The 17,825-nt window shown below is 42.3% G+C and overlaps 1 long non-coding RNA gene across 1 annotated transcript in view; it reads right to left on the bottom strand.

The window, feature by feature from the left end:
* Positions 1 to 17,825, bottom strand: part of LOC127574874 (uncharacterized) — a 460,663-nt gene that overhangs the window by 411,574 nt on the left and 31,264 nt on the right. The window lies entirely within an intron of this gene.

The following is a 17,825-nucleotide window of genomic DNA, read 5'->3' on the forward strand; positions in this document are numbered from 1 at the left end:
TCTGCTTAACTTTTCTTCATACAACAAAGCAGTCTTCCCAGGAATCAACCTGGTGAAACCTCGCTGCTCTCTCTCTATCACAATATATAGGATGATCACACAAGTACACAGCATTCAAGGCATGGTCTCAACAGGGCTCAAAATAATTGGAGCAAGGTGTCTCTACTTGTGTACTCAAATCCTCTTGGAATAAAAGCCATCATACAATTTGCCTTTGCAATTGCTTACTATATTTGCATGTTAACTTTAAGTGATCCATAAAGAAGGATATCCAGTTCCCTCTGAACACAAACACCTTTCAATCTCTCAACATTTAACAGAAGTACATCATCCTTCTATCTTTTCACATCAAGGCGGATAGCTTCACACTTTTTCATATCATGTTCAATCTGCCACATCCTTACCATTTACTTAACCTGTACACATCCACTCCTCACACCTATCTTCAGCAATCTTGGATATAAGATAACTTTATTAGTCACATGTACATTGAAACACGCAGTGAAATACATCTTTTTGTGTAGAGTGTTCTGGCGGCAGTCCGCAAGTGTCGCCATGCTTCCGGCACCAACATAGCATGCCCACAACTTCCTAGCCCATACGCCTTTGGAATGTGGGAGGAAACCGGAGCACTCGGAGGAAACCCACGCAGACACAGGGTGAATGTGCAAGCTCCTTACAGACAGTGGCAGGAATTGAACCCGGGTCGCTGGCACTGTAAAGCGTTACGCTAACCACTACACAGCTGTGCCTGCCCTATATTACACTTGATCCCAATCTTTTAACCCATTGGTATGGATTATGAACAGCTGGGGTCTCACAGAACAGTACAACACAGGAACAGGCCCTTTGGTTTACCATGTCTGCGCTGACCATGCCAATCTAACTAATCCCTGCACAAGGTCCATATCCTTCTATTCCCTGCCCGTTCAAGTGCCTGTCCAAATGCCTCTTAAACATTATTGCTTCCATCACCTACCCTGGCAGCACGTTCCAGACACCTACCACTTTCTGTGTAAAAAAAAACTTATCATGTATATCTCCTTTAAAATTTCCCCCTCTCACCTTAAAACTTTGCTCTCTAGTATTTGACATTTCCACCCCAGGAAAAAACTGATTATCTACCCAATCTACTCCTCTCAATGTTATATACTTCTATCAGATCATTCCTCAACCCCAGATGCTCCAAAGAAAATAATCCAAGTTTGTCTGACCTCTTCTCACAGTTCATACTCCCCGATCCAGGCAACATTCTGGAGAACTCCTTCTGCCCCCTCTCCAAAGCCACCACATCCTTCCTGTAAAGATGTTGACCAGAACTGAACACAATACTCCAAATGTGGCCAAACCAAAGCTTTATACGGCTGCAACACAACCTTCCTACTTTTATACTCAATACACCAACCAATGCAGGCAAGTATGCCATATGCCTTCATATACCCTATCTACATATGTTACCACTTTCAGGGAATTAAATTGCTAAATTGGTTTATTATTGTCAGCTGTACCGAGGTACAGTGAAAAACTTGATTTGCATGCCATCCATACAGATCATTTCATCACATCAGTGCTTTGAGGTGATACAAAGGAAAAACAATAGCAGAATGCAGAATGAAGTGTTACAGCTACAGACAAAGTGCAGGCAAACAATAAGGTAGATTGTGAGGTCAAGATTCCATCTTATCGTACTAGGGGACTGTTCAATAGTTTTATAATGCCGGAATAGAAACTGTCCTTAGACACACCCTCTGACCCCTTTGCTCATCAGTGCTCCAAAGGGTCCTGCCATTTACTGTACACTTTCCTCTTACAATTGACCTCCCAAAGTGTGACACCTCACACTTCTCCAGATAAAACTCCATCTGCCATTTCTCTGCCCACATTTCCAACTGGTCTGTATCCTGCTGAATCCTTTGACAACTGTCCTCACTATTCACAGCTCCACCAATTCTCGTGTTGTGTGCAAACTTACTAATTAGCCCACCTACATTTTCATCCAAATTGTTTTTTCTATCACAAACAGAGGTCCCAGCACTGATCCTTGTGGAGCACCACTGGTCACAGACCTCCAGTCAAAAGATGTCCACCACCATCCTCTGTCTTCTATGACCAAGCCAATTTTGAACCCAGTCTACCAAGTCTCAATGGATCCCATGTGCCTTAATCTTCTGGATCAGCCTACCACGAGGGACATTGTTGAAAGCTTTACTGAAGTCCATGTATACAACATCCAGTGCCTTGCCCTCATCAATCATCTCCTCAAAAAGCTCAAGTTTGTAAGATATGACCTCCCTTGCACACAAAGCCATGCTGATTATTCCGAAGAAGTCTATGCTTTTCCAGATGCTAGGAGATCCTATCCCTAAGAATCTTCTCCAATAATTTCCCTACCACTGAGGTAAGACTCACCAGCCTATAATTTGCTGGTTTGTCTCTACTGTTCTTCTTAAAGGAACAACAATGGTGATTCTCCAATCCTCTGGGACCTCACCTGTGGGACTCTGTCAAGACCCTAGCAACCTTCTCTCTTGCCTCCCTCAATAACCTGTTATGGACCACATCAGGCCCTGGGGACATCCATCTTAATGTTCTTCAAGAGCCCCAGCAGTACCACCTCCTTGATATCAAAATACCCCTCCCTGATCTCGCTATTCTCCACGTCTTTTTCTTTGGTTAATACCAATGCAAAGTACTTGTTTAGCATCTTGCCCATTTCCTCTGGTTCTAGGCATAAATTCCCTCCTTTGTCCTGGACTAGTCATACCCTCTCCCTACTTACTCTCTTGTTTTTTTTTATGTGCATGTTTAATATGCCTTGGGTTTCCTCTTCAATCCTACTCACCAAGGACATTTTGTTGCCCTTTTTAGCCCTCCTGATTCCCTGTTTAAGTTCTTTCCTGCTGCTTTTATATTCCTCAAAGGCCCTGTTTGATTTTGGTTTCCTAAGCCTTACATATGCTTCCTTTTTCTTCTTGACCAAATTTGCAACATCTCTCATCATCCAAGGTTCCCAAACCTTACTATTCTTATCCTTCTTCCTCAAAAGAACACGTTGGTCCTGAATACTGACCGGCTGGCACTTAAACGATTCCCACATGTCAGATGTGGACTTACCCAATAACAGTCGCTCCCAATCTACACTCCCCAGTGCCTGTCTAATACTGCTGTAATTAGCCTTTCCCCAATTTAGCACTTTCCCCTGAGCTCCAGTCTTATCCTTAACTAGCTGAAAACTTAGGGAGTTGTGATTGGTGTTCCCAAAATGCTCTCCCACTGAAACTCCAATCACCTGTTCAGGCTCATTTCCCAATACAAGGCCTAGTAGGCCCCTTCCTTGGTTGATCTATCTACATACTGTGTCAAGAAACCCTTCTGGATGCACCTAACAAATTCTGCCACATCTAAGCCTCTGGCCCCATTCAATATTGGGGAAATTAAAGTTATCCACTACAACCACCCTGCTGCATTTACATCTATCCATAATCTGCCGACATATCTGTTCCTCTATCTCCCACTGGTGATGAAGCAATTGTGACAAAACAAACTATCCCCAACTAAAAGCAAACTGCTTTTCGTTTATTTTCTGTTGGAACAGTGTCACAGGCCGACAACAGATATCAGAATGGGTGTGGGACAGAGAACTTGAATGTTGGCACCTGGAGACTCGGGGTCATCCTTCAGCTGAACGGAGGCGTTCTGCAAAACAGTCATCCAATTTGTGTTTGGCTTCCCAATGCAGAGGAGACCCACATGGTGAGCTGCAGATGCAGCGGACTAAATTTGCAAGTGATATAAGTGAATTGCTGCCCTTATCTAAAAGGACAATTTTATCTCCCTGGATGGTGGGAAAGGAGGCAGCAAAAGGAAGATTAAATCCAAAAGCAAAATACTACAGATGCTGGAAATGTGAAACAAAAATAGGAAGTGCTAGAAATGCTTAGCAAGTGAAGCAGCATCTGTGGAGAAAGAAATACAGTTAATAGTTCAGAAAAAGGGGATTTCACGTGCACCTTAATACATCACACAGTGCTTTATGGCCAATTGAAGAGTTACAATCAAGTATAGTAGAAAATGTGTCAGCAAATTCTGCACAGCAAGATGGAAATACATTGCCATTTGCTTATTAAGAGACAGGTGCAGAATTAGGCCACTCGGACCATCAAGTCTGCTCTGCCATTCTATCATGGCTGATTTTTTTCCAACCCCTTTCTCGTCTTCTCCCCGTAACCCGTAATCCATTTACCAGTCAAGAACCTATCAATCTCTGCCTTAAGTGACTTGGCCTCCGCAGCCTCTGTGGCAACGAATTCCACAGGTTCACCACACTCTGGCTGAAGAAATTCCCCCTCCGCTCAGTTCTAAAAAGGACAAAGGATATCCCTTTTCTCGGAGGCTGTGCCCTAATATCCTAGACTCTCTTACTAATGGGAACATCCTCTCCGTGTCCACTTTATCCTGGCCTTTCAGTATCCAGTAGGTTTTAATGAGATTCCCTTCATCCTTCTGAACTCCATCGAGTACAGGCCCAGACGAAACAGTCAGATCAAACGATTTGAAGTGGTATAATGCTTTTCTCCTCCTTAAGTCAATAACCTCTGGTTCCTGAAGACTACTTTAGTGAAACAATTCCTTCTCACTTACCTATTCAACATTCCTCATACTTCAAGCCTTTCATTCCTGGCATCATTCTTGTGAACCTTTTCTGGACCTTCTCCAGTGCCAGTGCATCCTTCCTTAGATACGGGACCCAAAGTTGCTCGTAATATCCTAAATGCAGTCTGACCAATGCAATTATACTGACATTAGTCAAAGAACAAACATTGACCATATTATCCGGTTTATTTTATACGGATGTCAGGAAATCTCATTTACTCTTCCAGTAGTTTTAATGTCTCATCTGAAATACAAAACCTTTGACAGTATAACATCCCTTAGTGCTGCATTAGGAGTGTCAGCTTTGATCAAGGGCCCACGTCACTGTGGTAGAATATAAACCAATGAACTGTAGATCAGGGGCTAGAGCACTAAGCGAGCTGCTAAAGGTTTACAGGTAAAGTTGGAGAAATGGAACAAAGTGCAGTTCAATCTCATTAAGTATGAGTTGATATGTTTACACTTTTTAAAAAAATTACTCGAGTAAAAGTAAATTTGGTGCACTGGAATATTTGGAGGATCTCTTCAAGCTAATAAGCCATTAAAAAAAGATAATAAACATGAGGAAAAAAGTCACACGGTGAAGACGTAATGATGAACTCAATTAATGTACAGTATTGGGTTCACAGCACAGGAAACATATTAAGACTCGAGAGGGAGATGATACAGATGCCATAAGATGCTGCCTAGTATGAGTTCAAACCTCACATAAAACTCATGGTCTACTGAGCAGCAATGATCCCTGACTGCTTATATTTTTCATGAGACATGCTTTACCTACAGCAGGCAACTCAAGAACACAAGAAAACAAGAGCAGGGTAGGCTTAAGGGGCCTGGCAGTCTGGCAGCCTACTCGTGTCATTCAATATGATCATGGCTGATCTATGCTGGAGCCCCAGCTCCTCTTCTGTGTCAGTTCCCCATTGACCCTCAATCTTTCAAATATTTATCTCCACCTTAAATATATCTAAGATTGGGCCTCCACCACCCACTGTGGCAGAGTATTCCAGAGGTATCTACAGGCACTGGAAAAATACCATCACACCTGCCTCCGCAAAATCCTTCAAATTCACTGAAGGGATAGACAAACCAATGCCAGCATTCTCTCTGGGCCAATATTCCCTGCACAGAGACTCTAGTTACTCTCAGTCAGCTACACTGGGCAGGCAATGCCATTCACGTCCTTGACAATAGAATCCCAACACTCTATTCCAAACTCTGTCAGGAGAGGAGATTACCAGGTGGAGAGAGTACAAGGTTCAAGATGTGCTCAAAGTTTCCTCAAAGAAATGCAACATCCTTATCAACACCTGGGAATCTCTGGTCTATCACCACTCAAAGTGGAGAAGGAGCATTAGGGATGGCATTTAGAAACTCAAAGCCATGTATTGGGAGCACACAGAGGCCCTGTGTAAGCCACAAAGGAAGAGCACCACTTCACAAACTACCCACCCACCTGTCCCATCAGCCATCTCATGCCTCATCTGTGGAAGAGTCTGCAGTACCCAAAGTAGCCTTATTAACCACCTCAGGAATCATAAAACTGGAGTGGAAGTAGCCATTCTCGATCCCAAGGGGTTGCACAAGAAAAGGATGAATTGGTGGAAATAAAGACTTGTAAAACTGGTGGACCTTATTCACTGGAATACAAATAAGTGTGGAATGTAACAGTAGTGTTTACAATTATATAAGGATGGGATTATAGATCCAGGCTGTTTGCTGTCATTGATATGTCTAGAATCAGGGTGCAAAACGGTGCAAGAGATTTGGAACAGATTGCAAGAGAATTATCTCAAGAGACCATGGAATTTGATTGCAGCAGCCGCTGAGACAGAAACTCTGAGAAATTTCAAGAGTAGGTTAGATGGATAGATTAAAGGAAAGAATTTGAAAAACTCTAAGAAATGGGTGTATAAACATGATCAGAAGTGTTTGCTCATTAAACACTGAAACTGATGCCTTGACCTAAACGGCCATATCTGTGCTGCAAATTCTATTTAAAGCCTCAATTAACCTTCACACATCACAAAACCCAAGTCTTCAAATTACCCAAAATTTGCATACATTGCAAAGATAACCTTGTAAACTGAGATTATAGCATTTCCCTCCAGTGAGCTGCCTAGAACATATCTATTCTACATGAGTCAATAAAACCAGAAGCTCCTCCAACAATCTGGCTTGACAAAGTAATCCTATCCTGGTAGTATCGAGAGGTGCTATGGTTAAACTCCAAATTAGCAAGGGGGAGGGGGTGGAAATCAGAGCACCTTGTTAAGCAGGTTGGTAGGGATGGTTTTTAAGAGCCTGCAGTAGCCAGGACTGAGTTCCACTCTGGGAGGGAGGGAATGTGTGGGGTAGGGTTTGTTCAGATAGTGGTTAGCAGCCAGACTTCCAGATTGCTGATACATGTCCAGCAGCATTAACTGAATCCACTAACTGAAGCATTCCAGGACAGACAAATAGATTCATAGAGCACAGATACAGGCCCTTCAGCCCAACGAGTCCATGCAAACCACAGTATCCACCCAGCTAGTCCCAATTTCCGGCATTCGTCCCATATCCCTGGAGCATCTGGACAGTAAAGACACATCTGTTAGACTATTGTTTATTGACTACGGCTCAGCCTTCAATACAATGATCCCAAGCAAGCTTGTCACCAGACTCCGAGACCTAGGACTCAACACCTCCCTCTGTGACTGGATCCTTGACTTTCTAACCAACAGACTGCAATAAGTGAGGATAGGTAGCAATACCTCCGGCATGATTATTCTCAACACTGGTGCCCCATAAGGCTGTACCCTCAGCCCTCTACTCTACTCCCTATACACTCATGACTGTGTGGCCAGATTCTGCTCTAACTCCATCTACAAATTTGCAGATGATACCACTGTTGTAGGCCATATCTCAAACAGCGATGAGTCGGAGTATAGGAAGGAGATAGAGAGTTTAGTGGCATGGTGTCATGACAACAACCTTTCCCTCAATGTCAACAAAACAAAAGAGCTGGTCATTGACTTCAGGAAAGGGGGCGGTGTACATGTACCTGTCTACATCAATGGTGCTGAGGTCAAGAGGGTTGACAGCTTCAAGTTCCTAGGAGTGAACATCACCAACAGCCTGTCCTGGCCAAATCACGTAGATGCCACGGCCAAGAAAGCTCACCAGCGCCTCTACTTCCTCAGGAGGCTAAAGAAATTTGGTTTGTCCCCTTTGACTCTCACCAACTTTTACCGATGCACCATAGAAAGCATCCTATCTGGATGTATCATGGCTTGGTATGGCAACTGCTCTGCCCAGGACCGCAAGAAACTGCAGAGAGTTGTGGACGCAGCCCAGCGTATCACAGACACCAGCCTCCCCTCCTTGGATTCTGTCTTTAACTCTTGTTGTCCTGGTGAAGCAGCCAGCATAATCAAAGACCCCACCCACCCGGGACATTCTCTCTTCTCTCCTTGTCCATCGGGTAGAAGATACAGGAGCCTGAGGGCAAGTACCACCAGGCTTAAGGACAGCTTCTACTCCACTGTGATAAGACTATTGAACGGTTCCCTTATACAATGAGATGACTATGACCTCACGATCTACCTTGTTGTGACCTTGCACCTTATTGCACTGCACTTTCTCTGTAGCTGTGACACTTTACTCTGTACTGTTATTGTTTTCACCTGTACTACATCAATGCACTCTGTACTAACTCAATGTAACTGCACTGTGTAATGAATTGATCTGTACAATCAGTTTGTAAGACAAGCTTTTCACTGTACCTCGGTACAAGTGATAATAATAAACCAATACCAATACCAAGTTCGCCCCTCCATGTACCCATCCAAGTGCTTCTCAAATGATTCTATTGTACCCGCCTTAACCACTTCCTCTGGCAGCTCATTCCATATACTCACCACCCTCTGAGTGAAAAAGTTGTCCCTGAGGTTCCTTTTAAATCCTTCCCCTCTCACTCTAAATCTATGCCCCCCTAGCTTTGGACTCCCTTACCCCGGGGAAGAGACTGTTACCATCCACCTTATCTACGCCTCTCATAATTTTAAACACTTCTATAAGGTTGCCTCTCATTCTCCTACATTCCAAGGAATAAAAACTGAGCTTGGCCAACTGCTCCCTACAAGTCAGGCCTTCTAGTCCTGGCAACATCCTTGTAAATCTCCTCTGCATCCTTTCCAGTTTAGCTATGTCTTTTCTATAATAGGACGAGCAAGATTGTACGCAGTACTCCAAGTGTGACCTCACCAACAACTTATACAGTTGCAACATAAAAGTCCCAACTTCTATACTCAAAGCCCTGACTGAAGGCCAGCGTACTCAATGCCTTTTTCACCACCCTGTTTACCCGTGATGCTGTTTTCAATGAGCTATGCACTTGTACTCCTAGTGCCTTACCATCAATAGTACAAATCCTACACTGGTTTCACTTTTCAAAATGCATCACCTCACACTTATCTGTATTGAAATCCATTTACCACTCCTCGGCCCACTGCCCTAACTGATCAAGATCCCCCTGCAATCTACGATAACCTTTATCCACTATCAACAACACCTCCTAATTTCATGTCATCTGCAAATTTACCGCTCAAGCCTTGTGCAAATCAAGTTGTGCACCAAGCTATCTACTGCTTAACATGAAAAGTGGTCATTTCAAAGCCAAAGCCATGCAATCACCATCCAGGGGACAGTGAACATTGGAGGAAAGTTAAAATTGTGAAGCAGGAGTGGAAATACACTTGCACAGACCATTGTTATTGTGGTTATCAATGTTATTAAAACATCAACACTGATGATACACTTCAAAATCAAGTTTTGCTTCCAATAATAATCACTTTGACCTTTCTCTCCCTGCTGTGGTATCAAAATTACAGCAGATATGTGCATTAGTGCAAGCATGTTGTAAAATACTATCATAATTTAACAGAAAACAATACCGAACAAAAATCAACACCAAAAAGACATCAGATTTTAAAACTCCACCACAAAATATGAGAAATGATTAATGTGCTCAAATGGCACGTTATTTACTTTTTATCGTGTTACTGTTGTCAGTTCATTACTCTCTCACCCAAGATGAATGTGGATCTGAACCAAACTCCAGGATTTGGCCATGTGGTCTCAACTGTTACTCCAATGTAGGTCCAAGGAACCATCATTATGTCTGAAGTAAGACGTAAACCAAGGTCCTGCCTCTCCTAGTTGTTCGAGTAGACTTTTAAAAATAATGCTTAAAAGAGAAAATTCCCCAACATTCCTCCCTCAATCAACAACACAAAAAAAGTAATTCCTGTTGCAAAACATGTGATATGCAGCATACAAACATACCATATGACCTTTCAGAAGATTTCATTTCAACCACTGCCTCTTGAAGTTATGTCCCTAGGGAAAGAATAAGTCATGGGATATCCACTGGGCCTTATAATAAGCCTGTTATTCAATATGATTTTGGTTAATTATGCATCTCATCCACTATTCTTCCCAAATCTTCTGATTCCCAGAAGTCCAAAGTCCATCAATTTTACCCGTAAGTACCTAAACCCCGAGGTAAAGAATGCCAAAGATCTGTAGCTCTCTAGGTGAAATTTTGTCTTCATCCTGACATCACCACCAAACAAGTTTCTGATTTAAGATCCTACTGTCTGCCATTAGCTTCTACCTGACAGTCTATCAGCAGGCCTTATGTCGCCATTCCTTCATCGTTGCTGGATCAAAATCCTGCAACTCCCTCTCCAACAGCAATATGGGTATACCCACACCTCAAGGACTGCAGTGGTTCAAGGAGGCAGCTCATGAACTCCTTCTCATAGGCAACTAAGGATGGGCAATTAAATGCTGGCTCAGCCTGCAAAATCCACATCCCTTGAGTGAATTAAAAAAAGCCTCCAGAAAGGGCAAGGCTTATGTGTGGCCAACCTTCACAACAACCCAGACTGTAGCTGTGGCAAAGCACAAGCTATATTGATGGCTGCCTGCTGATTAAGTTCAGCAATGGTCCACAATAATTGCATACACCGCAAAGATGCAATGGCTACCAAGGACACCATTTCATGGCTGGATAATTACACACACATTGACTCAGTGAACCCTCAGCTCATTCCTAAATGGCTGAACCTTACCCTCAGACTGTACCCCTAGTTCAAGACTCTCCATCCCATGAAAACAATCTCTTGGCATCAACCCTGCTAATCTCTCTCAAAGTCTTATACTTCTCAATGAGATCTCCTCTGATTGTTCCAATCAATATGGGTCAATCTTATTCACTCGCTCCTCACAAGACAACCTCTTCCTTCAATTTTATCTGGTCCTGAAACAGAAATCAATAGAGGTTTTTGGTAATATCATATCTTGACCCCTAGACATCTCCATAGCAATAAAAATACATTATTTTTGTTGCTTTACTGCTAGCAACTTTTAATCAGAACCATATAATGGAGGAATTAACATTTTAGAAAACCTGTAACACTTAAGATGAGAAGTACTGATTGATGGGATCAAATTAGTGACCAGTTATGTCCAGGGCATGGAAGAACTCATTGCCCTCCTACAGGGTCAGGTTGATTATTTGCAAGGGATTTAATTGGGGTGCGAGGGCAGGCTCAGAGGTCTCCAGGAAGTAGATTTCTTCACATCAGAGGGCTCCAGATGCCAGGGTACTCAGTCTATTCAAGACTAAGATCAACTGATTTTTGGACACCAAGTTAATCAGAGCTCATGAGGATTGATCTGCAGTGAAGGAGGAGATGAAAGAAATTGGCATTAGTTTAAAAAAATTGGAAAGATTAATGGGACTGAAATGGTGCGGAATTCCCAAGACCTGATGACTTGCCCCCAGTTTTGAGGGTAGTGGATAATCTGGTTGTCATCTAGAATCTATGGAATTTTGGCAGATCAAGTCCCACAGGTGGGGAGGTAGTAAATGCAACCCCACTTCTTAAAAAAGGAGTAAGTGAACAAACAGGGCTCTGTCGACCAGTAGCAGGGCACTTTGAAAATAATAATAGGATTGGGCAGCATCCACTTAGTTTAATGAAAGGGAAATCATGTTTCAATCTTTTAGAATCTTTTGAGGTTATATCTAGCAGAATAGATACAAGGGCAAACTGGTTGATAGGGTCTACTTGGACTTCGAGGAGGCCTTTAAGGTGTCACACAATATTAGAAGATTTATTTAATGGACAGAAAACGGAGTAGTTAATCTTTGGGACTCTGTGTTCTGGAAGCTAAATCACCAAGAAGGTTCAAGACAGACCAGTAGGTTTTAAGACATTAACAAATCAAAAGGATAGGAGGTTTGTGCAGAGAAGTGAGACAGAGTTAAAGCTCAACTATCTTTTTGAATGGCGAGAGGCTGAATGATCCAATCCCATTTCTGTTTCTTCAGTTCTCTCACTTATATTCCTCCCTCCAATGGATAAAAATGATATGCTCGAGTTAGACTGCAGGAAGTGAGAAAGGAAGTGATCTGCAGTCTTTCTCTTTCAGCACGAGCAAAGCAGAGATTACATTAAGGACAACAGAATCTAAATTAAATCTCATGGGATCCAAACAAAAACTTTTAAAGCAACCAGCTGACTGAATGGACTCCTAATTATCGCAAATTAGTTCCTCTCGCTGATGGTCAGCTTGAAAGTAACACCCACCAGGGAGCACTCAGCCAAACAGAGGCCTTTCTTTAGTTATATATTCAACTCTTTTTTTTTGTAAGTGAATCAGCATTTTAAGTGAGTTGCCAACCTGCAGCTGAAGACATCTACAGGGTGGCACAGTGGCCGAATAGCAGAGCTGCTGTCTCACAGCTCCAGCAATGTGGGTTCAATCCTGACTCAAGTCCTGTCTGGGTGGAATTTGTACATTCTCCCTGTGACAGCGTGGGTTTCTCCTGGGTGCTCCGATTTCCTGCCACATTCCAAAGGTGTGTGTCTTTGGTAGGGTAATTGGTCACTGTAAAGTTCCCCTGGTGTGCAAGTGAGTGGTAGAACCTGGGAGAGTTGACGGGACTGTGGGGATAAAATAATGGGATCAGTATAGATGGATGCCTGATGGTCAGCACATTTCAATGTGGTGAGGGGGCAGTTTCCACATCGCAAGCTCTCCATGAGTCTATGACATGAAGAAATAAGGACAGCATCCCGGGACATTGCGATGGCAAACTATAAGCAACAGTATGAAGGGCTGTGTGACATTACCGAGAAAACATTGTGGTAGTGGTAAGCCAAAACGTACAATCAGGTTTGGTTAATACGTTGTTGCACTGAGTTCTTGGGCGGTCCCTGAGAGACAACAAAGAAACAAGCCTGGACATGCCCAGCTTGCGAGTGATGTGCATTACTCTAAATAAAAGTTGCTTTCTCTTTAATGGCAAACCTCTACACTGCTTAAAAGTTACTCAAAATTATCAAGAACCTACAGAACAAAAACACAAGAAAATAGGATTTGGAGTGGGCTTCCCAGCCCTTTGATCCTGCTTTGCCATTCAATAGCTAATCTTTTACCTTGGTACCATTTTCCGGCACTACCCCCATATCCTTTGTCTTCAGCAACATCTAGAAATCTATTGAATGGACACAATGACTGAGCAACTCTGGGGCAGCGAATTTCAAACATGCACCAGAAACCTCTTCCCATTCCTCTAACCTCTGGAGAATACAGTCTATGTAATCTGTTCCCCATACAGTAAACCCACCATCTCTGGAACCAATCTAGTGAAAATGCCAGAAACACTTGGCAGGTCAGCAGCGTCTATGGAAAATGAAAACATGGTAATTTTTTAGGCCAGAATTGTAGGCCTTTGTCAGAATTGGAAAAGAGGCCAGTGTAGATCAGCCCTGATCATATGGAATGGCAGGGCAGTTATGAGTGGCCAGGTGGCACTACCCCTGCTCCTATTTCCTTGTGACATAAGGTGACAACTATTTGCCATCTTAATCATTAGTTACACTTGCATGTTGGCCTTCAGTGACTTGTATAATTACACCAAGGTTGCTGTGAGAATCAACAATCCTTCACCATTTAACAAATACTCTGATGCTCTGTTACATACACCAAAGTGGATAACTTCACGTTTTATTCCATCTGCCATACTTCCACCCACTCGTTTTGTCCATATCAGCCTTAAAGCCTTGCTACAGCCTTCTATGTAGTCAAATCCCATCCAGTTTAGAACTTGGAAATGTGGCAATTGGTCCCCTCGGCCAAACTGTAGATATAGATCATGAAGAGTTGGGACCCAAGCATTAATCCCTGCAGAATCTCACTAATGACACCTTGCCAACCCAAGGACGATCCATTTATTCCCTCTTTTTGCTTTCTGTCTGATCAATAATTCTCCATCCATGTCATATATTACCCCAAGTTCCAGGTGTTCAGACCATGTTGCTCAACTCTTGTGGGGACTTTATCGAAATCTTTCAAAAACATCCAAATACACCACATTCACTTGTTCCCCCTTACCTATTTTACTAGTCACATCCTCGGAGCTCCATAAATTCACTCTCTGATAAATTCAGGTTGCCTCCACTCACTCCTATCATTCTTTAAGGTGTTCTGTTATTATACCCTTCAAACTGGTAAATTAGTTTATTATTGTCACATGTAATAAGGTTGAGTGAAAAACTTATCTTACATACCATCCATACAGCAGTGCATTGAGGTTGTACAAGGTAAAACAATAACAGAATGCAGAATATAGTGTTACAGTTACAGAGAAAGTGCAGTGCAGGCAGTCAGTGAGGGGCAAGGGCCACAATGAGGTAGATTGTGAAGTCAAGAGTCCATCTTCTTCCCCACTACTGACATCACACTAACAGGTCAGTAGCTTACCACTTTCTTTCATCCTCCCTTATGAAATAGTGGGTTGACATTTGCTGCCCTTCAACCCCTGGAATTATTTCAGAATCTATAGGACTTTGGAAAGTGATAACCAGAGTGTCCACCATCTCTAAACCCACTTGCTTCAAAATTCCAGGATGCAAACCTTGGGTTCCTGGGATTTATCAGCTTTCAAGTATCTGTCAAAAAATAGTACTAAAGTTGCTTCAGTTTCTTATTCACATTAGATCTTTAATTCTCTAATATATATGGCAGGTTTTATGTGCATTCTTCTATGAATACAATCAAGCACTGCACTGGCACTTCTTATGCCACACCCAATATTACAACTGCTAATGATGGTCTATAAATAACTCCTACCAATCTTTTCACTCTTTGCTATTTCTTAGCTCAACCTAAAATGATTTAGGTACACCAGCTATCAAGCCAAAAATCATTGCTCATCACTGCACTGACCTCCTCCCTCGTTACTAGTGCTACGCCACCTCCTTTTCCTCGTTATCTCTCCGTCCCAAATGCGAGTATTTAACTCTCAGCTTTAGTCACCCTGCAACCATGTTTCCATACCGATAATGGGATCATAACCATTGATCTCCATTTGTGCCATTAATTTATTCACCTCGTTGTGAATGCTGTAGGAATTCAGATACAGAGTCTTAATCTGATCACTAATATTTTTCTGAACATTAACCCCTTTGCTGCTTGACTTTTTATTTTTACCATTTATTTATTTTGCTTACTTCTTTTCTAACTTCCTATTCCTACTTTGCCTCTCTTCTTCCTGAATTCCCTTTGAGATTCCCATTGTGACAGGTATCCTTGCAGGGTTGTGGGGGGCGGGGGGGGGGCAGGTGTGGGAGGGAGTTGCTAATGCAACTGGGGAAGGTTTAAACTACCTTAAACTAAGTGAGTTTAAACCTTCCCCAATAGCACTAGCAAATGCCCCTGCAATGATACCTGTCCCGGCAACTCAAGGTCAGGATGATGGCTCAGGGAAGTGTTCCATCAGCACCAGAGGCTCTTGAAATACACAATGGAAATGCAGAGAAGTGGAGGGTATTTGAGTCAACAAAACAAAACTGCTCTCTGTGGCAATGCAGCTGGAGCAGAAGGTTCAGACAATGGTTAGAGTCTGGTATATGCTGCTTGTAGAAGTGGTGGAGGCAGATGCTCTCACAACATTTAAGAAGCATTGAGATAAGTATCTGAATTGCCAATGCATAGTAAGGTATGGACCTAATGCAGATAAATGGGATTAGTGTAGATAGGTACAACAGGCAGCATGGATATGGGCTGAAGGGCCTGTTTCTATGGAGGGAAATGGACAGTTGACATTTTGGGACTGGGCCAAAGAGGGGGATCAATGTGAGATGATTCCTGAGTTGAAAAAACTCCTACAGTAATGCCAACTGCACAAGACATTGCCCTTGAGAGATATAATTTTAACAGGAGCTAACATGACCAGACTTGTTCTGTTGCTGTCTCACAGAGTCACACCCAGGAACTCTGCAACAATGCAAGTACCAAATCTGATCATGTAACCTCACTACCTTCCACCACAGTATTTGCTCAGTAAAGTCACATCTCATTATAACCATGACACCCGAAAACCGTTTACTTTAGCTTAATGCATGGCACAAAATGTTCTTGATGCAGCAGTCACCCAATGCAGAAACCTAATACAGAGTGGGTGATCACTTTGCGCAACACTTCTATTCAATGCGTAAACCTAACCCTCAGTTCCTATTCTCCACTTTAATCCTCCATCCCACTCCTACTCTGACCTTTTTTTAAGCCTCTGACACCACTTCAATGACAGCCAAATAAAAATCAAGGAACAGCATCTAACTGGGGACGGGGTGGTGCTGCATCACGGCTCCACAGACCCAGGTTCAATCCTGACCTCGGGTGCCTTCTCTGTGGAGTTTGCGCTTTCTTACAGTGACTGTGGGATTCTCCAGTTTCTTTCCCCATCCCAAGCATTTGCCGTTAGTTAATGAGCAACTTTAAATTACCCTGTGGTGCAAATCAATCGCAAAAAGAATAAAGGAGAATTGATAGACATGTGTGAGAGAATGTTACAGGGTTACAGAGAAATCAGAAGAGAGGGAATGGAACTAACAGGACAAATGGTTTCCTCCCATCTAATTTTTAATTATAATGAGATTTTCCAATGAGGAACATTACAGCCCTTAGGACTCTACGGTGAATTCAACAATTTCAGACTTTTTAATTTGTATGAAAACCAACCAGTTCCAATGATAGTTTTTTTCTCTCTCCACAAATACTGCCTGACTTGTTGGGTATTTTGAGCATGTTCTTATATTTCAGATTTCTAACTGCTGCAGCGTTTTGTTTCCCCACTTTCCCCATTCATCCATTTAAACTCCTCCAGAAAGATCAGATGCAATCAACAAGCTTTCATCGCTTTCTCTCAGTCAGCACCAACACCATTTGTGACATTCAGTTCCTCTCTTGGCTTCCTCCCTGTCACAGACATTCCAGTCGTTCTCTCCACCACTCCCCCTTCCCTGCAATTTAAAAAAATATATTTTTGAACCTTTCCCCTTTCTCCTGAAAATTCACTAACCTAAAACATTGACCCTGTTTCTCTCTCCACAGATGCCATCTGACCTGCTGAGTATTTCCAATATTTTCTGTTTCTATTTCAGCTATCCAAATTACACAATTACTTTGCTTTTCTGTGGAAAAAGCAAGTTATTTTCTGGATTCATCCAACTGGATTGTATACCTTTGTTTAGGAATCGGCAGATAGTTGTAAGTGCAGGGCTGTATAGAGCGGGAACATTTACTCAACTTGACCTGAGCAAATGTCAAACATTGGTGGGAACAAAGATCACAATAAGAATCAGACTTCCATCATTTAACACAGCAGTTCATCACCACCTCTAGTGAAGGTGGTGGTGAATTACTGCGTTGAACCATAGAAGTTTCAAGGTGAAAGCTGACAACCAAGTGACTTAGAAACCACACTAGATCCATATTTACTCAACTAATACAAACAAAACCACAATTTGCATTAAAGAATATCTAGCTCTATTATGTTTTTAACAGAAGTCTTTGTTACTAACAAAATTGCACAGAAGATGTTTCTCCATTATAATACTGAATAACTGGAGTATGATAGGATGTTAACACTAAATAACAGCATGGAGCTTCAACCAGCTTATTTTTGGACGTGCTGCTTGTAACAGTAAGACATTTCATTGCAAAATATTTTGTTAATATGCAAAACAACCAAACCACCCATGCCACAGCTTATATAAATGGAGTTTGATTTATGCTTTGATGCTATGTCCTTTAAAAAATTATTGACAGTTTTT

The sequence above is a fragment of the Pristis pectinata genome, chromosome 10, assembly GCF_009764475.1.
Source record: "Pristis pectinata isolate sPriPec2 chromosome 10, sPriPec2.1.pri, whole genome shotgun sequence".
Taxonomy (NCBI): domain Eukaryota; kingdom Metazoa; phylum Chordata; class Chondrichthyes; order Rhinopristiformes; family Pristidae; genus Pristis; species Pristis pectinata.